The 14,518-nt window shown below is 40.7% G+C and overlaps 1 pseudogene; it reads right to left on the bottom strand.

The window, feature by feature from the left end:
- Window positions 1–581: 581 nt before the first annotated feature.
- LOC132648545 (ribitol-5-phosphate xylosyltransferase 1-like) lies at window positions 582–11,209 on the bottom strand (annotated as a pseudogene).
- Between the last annotated feature and the right edge of the window lie 3,309 nt (window positions 11,210–14,518).

The following is a 14,518-nucleotide window of genomic DNA, read 5'->3' as shown; positions in this document are numbered from 1 at the left end:
GCACTTGTGTGCATGGAAGACAGAAGAACATTTCAGGACCTACTGAGCAATACTTACAGATGGCTGAGTGTGTGCCATGCATGCTGGGCACTGAACTCAGGCTATATGCAAGAATAGTGAGCACTTTCAAACACTGAGCCAGCACTCCAGCCCCTAAAGTGGGTTAAAGTCAGTGAACACGGTCAGTAAATGCTGGATTCTTGAACTCGGTAGAACTGAACCTGAGTCACCTGTCTACCTATCCATCCATCCACCAATCTATCTATCCACCTATTTGATGTGTTTGTGTGTGCACGCTGGTGGGGTGGTCACATGACAGCCCATGAGACTCACTTCTCTCCTACCATGTGGTTTCTGGGGGACTGCACTTAGGTCATCAGGCTTGGGAGTAAGCACCTTTAACCACTTCAGTATCTTGCCAGGTCAGCCTCATAAAATATCGCCATTTCATTGATCTTATATACAGCAGTAGCCAAAAAGGAGAACATTTGTTCCCTTCTGTGAAACTGAGTTGATGGAGCTGCCTTATCAAGTGCTGTACATATTCACACTTAAGAACACACACTTACAACTAGGTATGATTAACCTTTATTATTCATAAAAAATGAGCTTTCTAAAATATTAGTAAATTTCCACTTTAGTTCTGTTTTGAAGTGTTGGTACCAGTGAAGTTACATTTTTCTTCTTTGAATCTTTTCTTGTAAAGTTACAGTCTTCTCATTTTCTAAAATGGCAGGAAGCTCCTTCCAGTCCTTGATGAAGATAAAGGGGGCACCCATGGCCTTGTGTAACTGCAGAGGAGCTCTGTGGTGACTGGACATGTTTCCACAGTGGCCAGCTGTCATCACATCTTCTACCACAGGAATGGAGCCAAATGAGCAGGCCTCATAAATTCTGTAACACTCTGTGTTCTCTCCTACAGGACACAAAGTGAGGTCACTCTGAAGCAAAGCATCTTGATAATTCTTAAGACTTTCATTTGTCTCCTGAGGCTGCCACCTAGGAAATTAAACAAACAACAAAGAAATCCCTGTAAGGTTTTACTTTCCTATGGCATCTTTTTTGAAGCAAATCTTTTAATGTCAGTTATCAAAAATGTGAACACATCAGAGAGATGATAAATATGAGAGGCATTGAAAATGTTGGACCAAACACATTTCTTAAAACTTCTTTAAGGTTTGGGGGTGTGGGTATAGCCCAGCTGCTAGAACTCAGACCCAGTATTGATCATCATCTATCCATAAACTGGGTATATAATTCCCTAATTCTACAAGTTTGGAGGCATAGGAAGAATCAGGAGTTTAACATCATCCTGGGCTAAATACCGAGTTTGAGGCCAGCCTGTGCTACGTAAGACTACCTAAAAAAAGTTTTTTTTTTTTTGTTTTACATTTGAAAATAATCTGAACATTTTATTACTTTATATTTAAAAATATCCAGTGATCAATCTTTGAATGGGTAGTATTCATTCAATCTTATTTCCCAAGTGCTGTGTCCTCCTGTCTTACTCTGATGCAGCTGTGCTTTATCCAGTGGTGGGCATTAGGTCTTTCAGTTAAGTCAGGACATTTTCTAGAAAGTCTGAAGCCCCAAGAACTGGTAGGGAGACCAGCAAGGTGGAAGTAGAGGAACTGAGATGAGCAGTCAAAAACCATAAAGTCTGCTTACAGAAGACTCAACTGTAGTGTTCTGAAGAGGGAACGACATAAGCAATAAACATTTTAACAATCAATCTGGCTGTGGTCTTGAGAATGGAATGAATATATAGGCCACATACATGCAGAAGCTGAGCCTGGCATTCTTTTCCATTTGTATTCTCTTAGTGAATTAAGCACCAGTCTCTAAAGGGAGACTGAGGAGGTGTCAAAAGGTTAGGACAGAAGGTATAAAGCAGTCTTTGAGGAGGAAGGGGGAATACTTTAGGAAACACATGAGTGATGGGTTCTTCAGCTTTCAGACTGTCTGAACTTATGCAGAGCTGCGTGAGTATGGCTATGGGGTGGGCAGAAGGGGAGACTAGACAGGGAGGGCTCACTAGATGGGGGAATTAGAAAGGGGAACATGTATGCAGGGCTGGATGACTGTAGAATTTAAGCTGTGTAATTCAGAAGTTGATACAGGGACAGGAAGAACAATCAGGGGATAGCAAAAACCATGTTGTAAATTCCAGCTGAACTGTGGAGTCCCATTACAGAGAATGAGTTGGAATGGCAAGATAGGATGGTTACCAACAGAAATGCTTGAATTCGAGGTCATGGAGAGACCTTGTGGTATGTGAAATACAAGTGGTCATTTAGGAAATGACCATAACAGGAAATGGCTGAGTGGAGCCTATGATCTATGAAGGGGAGCAAGGAAAGAAACCTTATACCAAGGTGATGGAAGGATTGCCTAGACTTAGAAGTCACCAAGAATTCAGACAAGACTGGTGTCAGCCAGAGGGGCACTGGAGCTCCAGTCTTTAAAGAATCAGAGAGGTAAGGCGAAGGTGAAGGCTCAGGGCTACAGAGTTCCAGTTACACACACTGGCATGAGACTGAGAACTGGGGTTTTGGGTGCGGAAAGACAGAATGGTCTAGAAGCAGCAGGAGCACAGAGGGTACTACCTGACCTCTAGCTCAGCTCAACCAGAACCATTTTATTAGTGCTTTTCCTCCAGTAAGACTTTCCTCTCTCATACCACCTCTCACTCACCAGCCCTTCAGCTGCTGTGTAAGCACCCCCCCAATGCCTTATGTCCTTTGCCTTGGCTCCCTCTCTAAATGGACCCTGCTGACTCCTGTGCCCTCTTCAGGCCTGTATATAATGTAGCCCTCCACCTTGTGCTCTCCTTCGCTACCTGAAAACAAATGTTCTATCCTCCACCTCAGTCCTCTCTGTGGCCTTCTTGTCTTTAATTCTTTTCTTACACAGCATTATCATCTCCTGACACACACTGTTTTACTTGTCTCCTCCAACAGGTGCTATGAGGGCACTGTTTTTGTTTTGTTTTCACTGTTATTATGAGTAAGATGGTTTCTGGCATTTGGCAGTTGTTTGGTAACTCTGAGTAAATGAATTTAATACAATTACATTAACAGTAATTGTATTAAATTCATTGTAATTAGTGATATCCATCTAGAAGGCAATTTCTGTCACAATTAAAAAATAAATTTCTAGATCTAGAAGCATATATTTTAGGCTTCCATTCCCTGGCCACTCAGCTTTATACTCCATGTGTTTATTTAATACTAAAAGAAATTATTGCAAAATGACTTCCATTACACCATCAACACTTGCTTCCTGATTATAATGGGAAAGACTGGAGAAAAGCCAGTTTCCTAAGTTTTAGTTACCGCTGTACCATCAGACAGGAGGCTGGAATAAGCAGTTACCATTGTTTCTCTGGAAACCTATTTGTACACAAGGTGACATTCGGATTAGAGAGCAACAGGAAAGAACCATGCAAACATTGAACTTACTGCTCTCTTTTAGAAACCCAACAAAGTTTGTCACCTCCATCTTGTTTCAAAATGTTCACTAGTACTTGTGTTGATGAGTTTTCATAGACAGTTCCTAAAAAATTACATATGTAGGGCCTCTCATCATGCAGCATCGACCAGCTGGCTTCAACCACGGGAAATTTTCTGTATCTATAAAAGCAAGTAATGAATTACTATATGGTAGGATGCCCCACAGCTTGGCTTGTTAAGCCATGTGTTAAGGACAATGGTTTCTAAGCACATTGTATACCACAGACATAAACAGTCCTGTTTGTCCACTAAAAAGAAAATGTACTGTTATAATCATGAACTCTGAAAAGTTAATTTCAAAAAAATTCCAATGAATAAAACCGGTGTTGGTATAACGTTCTTTTGAAATGTAAACACCTTACCCTTGTTCATTCAAATGCTGATCCCCCCCCCCCCCCATTCGTCTGGTTTCAATCCGGATATTGCCTTGTGATACTTATTTTAAGCATACTGTCTCAACTGTCTGCAAATAGGCCAAAATAAAGAAATTAGACACAATGTTGAGCTGGGAGGAGCCAGAGGACAGGAAAGAGGGGAGGAGCCAGAGGGCAGTGGGAGGAGAGGAAAGCTAGGAGAGAGAGCTGGAGGACAGATCTTGGAACTACGTGGAGATGGCCTGGACATAATATTTCACAAAAAGCAAGTATAACATGGGAAATCTAAATGTTAGGAAACTATGAGGGCTTGGAGGTTTAGGATGGAGTAATTGTTGCCCAGCACTGTGTTCTAGGTTAAAGAAATAAACCCAGTCTCTGTGTGGTGATTTGGTTATACAGCTGTTTAGGACTAACAGCAGTTTACTAGAATATATATTAATCACCGCTTACAACAAACCTGTTATTATACAGAGGGGGCTCATTCCATGGGCACTGGTTTGCATATAAATGTGTGCCTGTAGTCTATGCTGTACACAAGATTATTATGGCATTAAGGCTCAAATAACTTTTTGTTTGAAAGAGTGCCATAGACTGCACCATGTTTAATAACATTCCTGGGCTCTATCCCCTTGACATCAGTTGTTATAATTCCCCCTCTTCAGTTGAGACAACCAAAACGTTTCCAGATGCTACCCAATGTCTCCTCATCGGGAACAGGGTGAGGCTGACAACACCAGAATTACTATGCTTCTGTCTTCTATTAGGTGAGTAGGTGATGTCATACAATGTGGAAAAGTATAAATATTTCTACAAATACAGGCTCTTTTCAATAAATAGATTTATCTGAAGGTTGGGTGTACTTACAAAGTTTTTGAAATTTTAACGCTGGTCCCAGCCTAAACCTGTTCGCCTGGAATGTTGTCCATGTAGGGGTGGACAACATTTCCCTGGCATTTCTCTAGTGACATCTGTACAGATAAAGCAGTCTGATTCTACAAATGGTGGTAATCAGTGACATAATAACGAATGTCGGATTTAATTCGATCAGTGAGATGATTCATTTCCTCAACAAATATCTGAGTACCTACTGTGTATAAGCATTATTTTAAAATTTACTTTTTTTTATTTATGTGTATATTAGTATATTTGTGTGCCTGCTTGTCTCCATGTGTAGCCAAGCGCCCACAGAGTTCAGAACAGGGATTCAGAGCCTTGGAACTGTAATCACACATGGCTATGAGACACAGCATGTGGGAGCTTAGAACTGAATCTGAGTTTCCTATATGAGCTGTAATTGTTCTTAACTGCTGAGCCACCTCTATAGCCTATTTCTACAAAACTATTTTAAATCAGGGAAGAAAACTCCTGACCTCATAAAGTTTATATACTACTGAGAGCCTATCACTTACTATTAAAAATCTATCCACAGAAAGTTTAAAAAATGTTTTCCATTTTTTTTTAAACTGGAGGATGATTATATATTGAGGACCCTAAACTATCATTTAATTATCTTCTGCTTTTACAGTTGAGATTAAATCAAGTAAGCCAATCACAAACCCAAGGGAAGTCTGTACAGTATATAAAAATATTGCCACAACAGTATTTGTTTTCACTAGAGTTATGGCTCTGTCTTTGTTCATTCTCTGCTAAACATCTCTTCAGGACACTAATAAGCTTAAAATTTTATCCTATATCCATTTTTAGAACAAACAAGTACTTTTCAGTTCTCCTCAGAAGATGGTAAAATACAACAAAGCAGTTACTATTGCCACTGATACTCGAGGCCACTCTTTTTGATGGTAGGAAAGATAGGCCTGCCTCATCACCAGTGAGCTTACTGCCACTTAAAACACCATCTTCCCTGTTCTGTTCAGAACACCCGAGGGATGCCTTTCTTATCTTGTACTTACATTTCTACACCTAAAGGCCACTGGAAAATATCCGCACCATTAATCCAAGGGCTGTCGTATGTTATGAAAAGCAGGTCCACAAAGCCTCCATTTCTTTTGAGGAACTGCATTATCCAGTCATTGTCACAGTATTCATTTCCAAGCAAGACAACAGCTAGATGCTGCAGTTTCTGGGTTTGCTTTAAATTCTGTGCATACAGTAACCACTGGGTGGCATGGAGATCTTTGCTTTTTCTCTTCCATTTAACACAAGGACCACATTGTCCACCTCTATGGAGAAGTACCCTGGAACCACACCCGGGCCAGTGATGAAGCTGTCGAAAACAACACACCACAAGCAAGAGATAAACAAAACTGAACAAAGGAAATTTCAATTGTTTTATATAAAATCTAGAAGAAGATTTAATTAATATTCTCGTTGGAAGTGCAATTTGTATAATGCAAGTACTTCTGAGCAAGTGGGACAGAATAATAGAAAGCTTTGGATGTAGAAATTCAGCTAGTATATGAGAGTTGACTCTCATTTCTTCACTGAAGGCAAGGCATTAAGATACAATGTAAAGGAAAGCATCAAGCTTCAGGAGATTCTGATCATAATTTGATGGATTATTGTGCATGCGTGCCATGGTGTGCTTGTGACAGCCAGAGGACAACATGGAGGAGTTGGTTCTCTTCTTCCACCATGCAGACCTTGGGGTTGAATTCAGGTTGTCTGAGTTAAGGGCAACCACTTTTACCCGGCAACTCATCTTACCAGCCCTTAAACGAAAATTTTATGTAAATATGAAAGTACATAAAAATAAGTATTGAAAAATACTTATATATCTTCCATCAGTAGAAATATAAAAATGTGAGTGAGATTATACAATAAATTCCTAATAGCAACTATTTAATGAAGAATAAAAAGAGTAGGAAACAAAGAAAAGGCTTGTATTGGAAACAATTCTGTTAGGAGGAAAGTTAAACATAAAGAATTCCTGACAGCTGAGATATATTAAGTCTGAGTGGTTAGCAAGTGGGAGAATGTTGTATTTTCTTCTTTGCAATATATTTTTAAGTCTTCATAAAAGGAATAGACATGCTCCATAACTCACACTGTCATCCACTGCCCCAAGCAATCACTGCCACCGAAGTGTTCTGAAGTTTGGATTCAAAGTGCAAGGGAATGAGCAGTTGGGAAGTGAAAACAGTGAGTGTCCACAACCGTTCTGAAATTCCGGATGAGGATCAACGGAGAGTAGTGGGGGTGGAAAATGAAGGAGAGAGAGGCAGCACCTGACAGAACATGGTCTGAGAAGAGAAGGATGGAATGCACAGAACATCCTGGAGTAGGGAGATCACCTCCTAGAGAGCTCAGGGTGAGGGAAGGCCCAAGAGAGAAGGAGTAAAGATGCCTGAGCATCCAGTTAAGGGAGAGAATTACGGATGCCCTCACTCTTGGTGTGCTAGGAATAGGAATGTGCGCCCTACTCCCTGTCCATGTGGGGCTGGGAACCAAGGCCAGATGTGTGCATGTTCAGTGAGAGTTCTACCAACTGAGCTGTATTTCCAACCCCTAGCTACTACACTTAAAACACAAAAATTTCCTATTATACACTATCATTATAAAATATCATAAAAATAAGGCTTGTGTATGAGTAGTATAATGTACAGAATGAGTGCTATGTTTTAGTCATCTAAGGTTATTACTGATAATCCATTAACTGAAAATAATCATGTACAGAATTCTAATTTGCTCTTGTGGGTTACTCAGCATATGTGTAAGCATCAGAACTTACAATGTTCAATATATTTTTCTACTGCTTGCCTCAACTGAAAAATGTCTTCAGAGTAAGCACTTCCACATAGAGAGCCCAGAGGAATCATGTCAGTCTGAAATAACTGTGCAAACAGTAGAGTTTTGGAATTCACTTAAGTTAGCTCCAGTGTAACTTGACTGAGACTACAACGTGCGATTCCATAAGACTTCATTAATTTTGGATACATTATCTACTACTTTTCATTGTTTAATAAGGTATTTTAAAAATCTGTCACAGAACTTGACTACAAAGTACTCTAAGAGGAAAGAACACGGTTTCTTCCATGATGACGTAAAATCTTGCATACAAACCTCAGAAAGGCAAACTGGGCTTAGCCTTTCCTGGTGGTAGTTAACGATGTTTTCTATCACTGTGGTAATATCAACTAATTATAAGTTTAAGGATGACATGCATGACTGTGCCTTCAGGGAAGAAATGAGAGTCTCACATATTCCATTCTATAGACTAGTTGAATTCCAGAAACGTCTCTGCAATGTTAGTCCACTGACATGTTCACTGCTCAACTACAAACACAGAAAGCAATTAATGCATGCAACAGACATTCACTTTTTTTTGGACTGGCCATTGAACCCAAGGTGTTGCACATTCTATGACAGCCTTCCTGCCACTAAGATCCACTTATTCTTTCAAGCAGTGAAATCTAACTAGTGTGAAGTTTAGGAGTATACACACAACCTACAATGAGATTAGAACAATAAGGCTAAATACCTGTTTACACTGCATGTATGATTCCTCTGAGAGAGTCAATCAATGACAAGCTAGGGAGCCAGCTGAGTTGGCAAAGTGCTTGTCCCGTGAGCAAGAGGACCTAGCGACAATTCTTGAACTAAGATAAAAGGCTGATGTCGTGATGGAGAGGCAGATCCCTGGTGCTCACTGTCCAGACAGCCTAGCCTAATCACTAAGCTTCTACAAGAAACCTGTTCTCAAAACCAGCTGGTAGCTGCAGGCTGCCGATTTGTGTATGTGGGCACACATGTGAACATAAGGTTGAAGGGAGAAGTGGTGGGTTGTACAGAGAAGGAACTGGAAGGGAGGGAATGCAGGTTGGACTGGATCATGTATCCATGATCTAACATGTATTCTTGTACTCATGTACTAACATTATATTAAAATATTTAATTGAAGACAAACAGGGACGAGCCGGGTTCAGTGATGTACACCTGTTCCCAGCACTGAGGAAGCAGAGGCAGGCAGATCGTTGTGAGTTTGAGGCCAGCCTGGTCTACAAAGCCAGTCCAGGGCAGCCAAGGCTACACAGAAAAACACTGTCTTCAAACAACAATAACAAAAACGAAGTAAACATGTAAAAACAACTAATATTTATTTCCGTTAAAAGCCAACTGGAAACAGTAACTTCATGATAAAACTATGTTTTTTCTAATTAAAATCATCTTAATTCTATTTGAAACTTAAGAAATTATACAGTGATAAGGAAGTTAAATACAAGTAAAATCCTTGAAAGTGTTGGCAATGCACTGGTTTTTTAGAATCTAAAAATCAAAACAGAAACAGTTTTGAATTTTGGAAAAGAAAGGGAGCCTACATAATTATGTAAATCATAGTAGATATGACATAAAATGTTTTAATAAGTAAAAGTTGGACTCTGAGTATTTCCTGGTTAACCTAACTACGAACGAAAAGAAAATCATGAAAGTAATATTTACTTTCGTCCTCTAAGGCATAGAACATTGTGTTCATTTACCAGTCAAATGTATGAAATGTGGAACATGAAGTTTTCCATATCATCAGCTAAAACCAAAACAGAAATAAGCCTCCCCATAATTTATTTACAGACTTTTAGTTTCTTTCTTCTCTGCACTGGGGACTGAACCCAGGGCCTGGCACATGTCAGGCAACTGATCTGCCACTGAGGCAGTTCTCCAGCTTTCCCTCCAAAATTACTTTGAAATGTCTAATTTAATAAGAAAACGTTTACTAAAGTGTAAGCAGGACTTATTTATTCATTTATTCATTCCCAGGATTGATTTCTGTTTTGTACCCAAGCTGAAGCATAAAGATATAAAATAGGTTTATAGAAGTATAAATATACTGTGCATACTATATGATAAAATATAGAGCATACTTATGAGAGTATATTCCCTCAGATAGGTCCATGAGGCCTCACACGGCAGGCAAGGTCAGTGTTGTCTAACAGTACCTGTACTGTGTTCTTCCTACAATCAATTGTCCTTCCCTCCATTGCGCAGTCACGTCTGGGGGATCAAGAGTGCCTTCGAAAACATGTTCCCACAGATACAAACCTGGTAGTCAAAGAACAAAACCAGACACATCTGCTGTCTTATCCATTTCAGAATTTTAGGAAAATATATATTTTATTCTTTTCTCTTTTGACTCTGAGCTGAGACGTTTCTCTCCATGGTCGGTTGCAGGCGGTGACCAAGACAATCCTCGGTCATGTGTGGCAGCTTACTGTATGCGGGGTAGACTTTAGTGGCTGTAGATGTAAAGATGACAGGACATTTCACTTATACCGAGGAACCCCAAATGTCACTGAACCCTGGCTACCCATCATATTCTGAAGCAAAATGTATATTATAAACTAAAATACCATCATCATTAGAACGAATTTAGTATCGTGACTGGAGAGACTAAATGTCTTGTGCTGAAGCCACAAGTACATCAAAGCATTCAGTGTGTCAAGGGGATAGATATCACCTCCCCATTTGCTCAGACGTCCTTAAAGGCATGATCCCCTCTGCAAGCTGACACTTCATCCTGTCTCCTAAGGTCAACCACGAAACTTCGTTTTGTTACATGAGGTAACATTAATATGCAGGCCTACAATCTCTGAGAACCCCTTGTCAGTTATTTTGAAAGATATTCTTTGGTCCATTTCCATTATGCCATGCTCTTAAAGCCACACTAACAACCAGTGTGAAAATGTGGGCCATTGGATAAAACATCCAAATGTGTTAGGCTGAATAATGCCCCGCTTCTCCAGGTCATACCCTAATCTCTAGATCCTGTGACTATTGTCTTACACAGCAGAGTGTCTCAATGTGACCTAGCTGCTGAGGTGCAGAGCCTTCCAGAGACAGACTCCTGCTTTGAGGAAGACAGAAGCTGTAATGTTCTCAATGGCTCCATTGGCAGTTTGCTACAGCAGCCTCAGCAAACTGTGCTATGTGGGTAGAACACCTGGAAAGGAGGTGCCACTGGAACAAACAGTTACATGTGGAAGGGGCTTGGAAACTGCGAAATGGGGGTGGCTGGAAGAACGCTGAAGAGTAACTTATTTTTATTTTTATTTTTGTAAGCAAAGTCTACTTTAGATTGCCTGAAACAGACTGCAGAATAATTCAGATGCTCACAGTTCATTTAGTGAGCAAGACTCAGAAGAGAGCAAGGAACACAGTAGAGAAAACCTACATTGCCTTAAGAACAGACTCCCCGAAACTGACTTCGTTAAAGGAAATACACAATCTAGCAAATTCCAAACCAGGACAGGACACAGTTTACACTGTCTTCTCAAGCTTTTCCTCTTACACTGACTTACCAATGGCTGCTTTGCCCCACATTTGTACACTGTGTTCGTGTTTCTCTTTTGTGGGTTTGTTTAATATTTGCAGATGATCTTCTGGGCTCCTCCAAGGGGCTTGGGTCACTTTTCCAGCCCCACCCCCTGCAGCTCCAGAAGGCTTGTCTTCTTAGCTCCAGAAGGCTCCATTCCATTGCTGTTGCTCTTCTTGGTGATCATCTTATGTTACTGCAAGTGGGATGGACTTCCCCAATAGCCTCTCAAAGGCTCTCTGCATGGTCCCTTTAATCCTGGGCCTTCAACTGCTGCTGTGGCTGCACCTTCACCAGTGGCCTCTCCTGGCTTCTCACAGAGCCAAGTCTCAGCTGATCTCCACACTCCTTCGGGCCTTCAAAACCAGTACCACCTGGGTGACTCGCACACTACAAAGTTCTGTTGCCAACAGGCTTGGCCACCTCTGGAACACAGCACCTGTGTGTTGACCATGAGAAAACACTTTCCAGAAGGCTTTAATGATGCTGGGCTCTTAAGAGCTGCTAGTTCCTCAACTGAGGCTGACCAGCACTGATTGTCTCAGTCACACAAAGCTTTCTCTTCAACGGTGCTGGTCTTTTGTTCATCACAGCTGATTCTTCAGCTCCAGTTGTTCAGGCAGCACAGATTCCTCACACAAATGGCCCAGCAGAGTCTTTGCTTTCCTCTGAAACTTGACAAGCCAGGCCTCTATTGTCAGCACCGCTCTCAACATCCTTATCTTCCAAGCTCCAACAGCTGCCCACTAAGCTGTCAACACTCAATGGTTTTTTCATCCAAAGTTTTAAGTCCTTCTGCAATCCTCCCAAAACATCACGGTCAGCTCAGTCTCACAGCAACACCCCACAATCCTGGTACCAACATGTCTTAGTTAGGGCTGCTATTACTACAATGAAACACTGTGACCAACAAGAAAGTCAGGGAGGAAAAGGTTTATTTGACTTACATATCACTGAAGGAAACTAGGACGGGAACTCAAGCAGGGCGGGGACCTGGAGGCAGGAGCTGATGCAGAGGCCATGGAGGGGTGCTGCTTACTGGCTTGCTCCTCATGGCTTGCTCAGTCTGCTTTCTTATAGAACTAGGACCACCAGCCCAGGGATGGCACCATTCAGAATGGGCTGAGCCCTTACTCATCAATCACTAATTAAGAATATGACCTACAGCTGTATCTTATGGATCAATTGAGGCTCCGTCCTTTGAGATGACTCTAGCTCATGTTAATAAAAGACTAGCCAGGACAGATACCAAGGGACCTTGGGGATCTTCCTGCCTCTGCCTTTCCATCCCTTGGATTACTGTGTCCTGGGACAGAACTGGGACCTTTGGACCTTGTTCTTCTTTGCAAGCACTTTACTGATCGAGCCTTTTCTCCAGCCTGGATCTTCTAATGTCTTTCATTAAACTCTTTATTGATATGCATATTGCATCTTTTTGTTTCATTTTTTAATTTTTTTTCATGTGAACTTAGTTATTTTCTATTGTGATTTCTGAGAAACCAGGGCAGTTTTAGTAGCACAAAAACTTTTATAAATGTTGATAAGAGTAGAAAGGCTCTTTAGTCTAAATTTTAAATCATACATTAAAAATTTTTATTAGTTATCCTCTTTAGAAAATTCCTGGTATTTTGACCCAGAGAACATCAAAAATTTATGATACCATACATTCTATTTTTCAGTACCCATGGTGATATTAATCCTGTTATTAGTACCTGAGGAATGTTAATTATTTATTAACATTTTTTCCATCCCCACGGAAGAATCTTATGTACTTGTCCTATTGTTTGGTCTGATCTGTGGCCATCTAAAATTGCTTTGATTAAGTTTTGTTTTGTTTTGTTTTTTGGTCTCATGGATCATGTCCAGTAAAACAGACTTGCATCTCTCTTTAGAAAACTGTTGGAATCTGGAGAATGTTCTTAAACACATGTGCAGTCAGCAAGTAGTTATTTAGCACCTTACATCCTCATCAATTGTTTGAGCAATGTGGGAGAGCAAACAGAAACTTGGTTTTGTCAAAATGCAGTGTGTGGCCACCTCTGTCTTGTAGATGACCCCTGTGTGTGCCTGACAGCTACCACGAGCAGGTGTCAGTTAATACTGAGTGGCATAGGTCATCCTACAAACAGGCACCATGCCTGGAAGATGGTAACATAGTCAACCTGGAGAAACATTATTACAAATCATAAATCTTGCGGGTTTTGGAAAAAGAACTCAATCTTTGTAATACATTTCTTAGATGCTGTAGCTTCTTAACATAGCAACAAAAGAAGTCAGTAGAAAAAAAATGAGTAAACTGTAATTGATACAAAAGAAGTCAGTAGAAATAAACTGTCCAAAATTTGCAAAATTTTGCAGTCAAACAGTCCTGCCAAAATAACTTTCTTCTAAAAGGCAGACGTAAACTGCACTTACCTATAGTTAACAGAAGAGGGCACTGCAGGCAGACTTTTAAAATATATGACCATGGTATTAGAGGTTTCTGATCTAGTCTAACAAATTCTTTAAAAAGTAGATTATAGAAGTTGGTTGCTTATATGTCAGTGAATTTGTGATGTTTGTTCTGAGTTAAAAAAAAAAAAAACAGAATGTTACAAAGAGAATTCTGGGTTTGTTATTAAAGAGATCTGTGTTTGTAAATGTGGCTAATCTTTTATGAGCAAGCTGTTTCTAGGTCACTCCAACTGACAGAACAAATGGAATAAAAATGATAAAAAGAAAGATTTCTCTTGTTGGCCCCATCAGCTCTGCACTGAGGCTTGTCCCCTCCCTACTCTTCCTGCTCTCTGATGTTTGAGTGACCTCCTCCTTCATCATGGTTGGCTGTGCTAATGTCTTCCACGCGTCACACCTGGCTAAACCCAGACAAATAGCACTGTTCCTCGCTCTGAGAGACGTGTACACTGCCACAGTGATGTGGATGCCAAAGGGCACGTGGCACTGTCAGTTCTGCTGATAGGGCATGTATGCAGCCCTAAGGCGACTTGATATGCTGGCATGGGTTGGTGATGGTGGGGGCTCCCACTTTCTAAGGAGAAGGGGAGGGGGGCAAGGGAAAGAGTGAGGGGGTGGGACCAGGAGGAGAGGACGAAGGGGGCTACAATTGGCAGGAAAGTGAATAAATAAAAAGAAACAGCTTTTTTTTTCTTTTTTATTTTAAATATCAACTCATTATCATTACAAACAAAACTCTTTAATCTTGTTTTGATGAAGCCTCAAAATATGCCTGGCCTTGCCTACATTCTAGAAGAAAGACATTTTGGAATCAAACTTGCAAAGGGAGGGGGCTGTGTGATCTCTGCCGGTCCATGGCTTGAGCTTGCTCAAGCAGGTCAAGATGAGAATTAGCGCTAGCAGTGCATTTC

The sequence above is a fragment of the Meriones unguiculatus genome, chromosome 17 (assembly GCF_030254825.1).
Source record: "Meriones unguiculatus strain TT.TT164.6M chromosome 17, Bangor_MerUng_6.1, whole genome shotgun sequence".
NCBI lineage: Eukaryota > Metazoa > Chordata > Mammalia > Rodentia > Muridae > Meriones > Meriones unguiculatus.
Note: the sequence above shows the minus strand (reverse complement) of the source record. Positions and strands in the feature narration are given on the sequence as shown.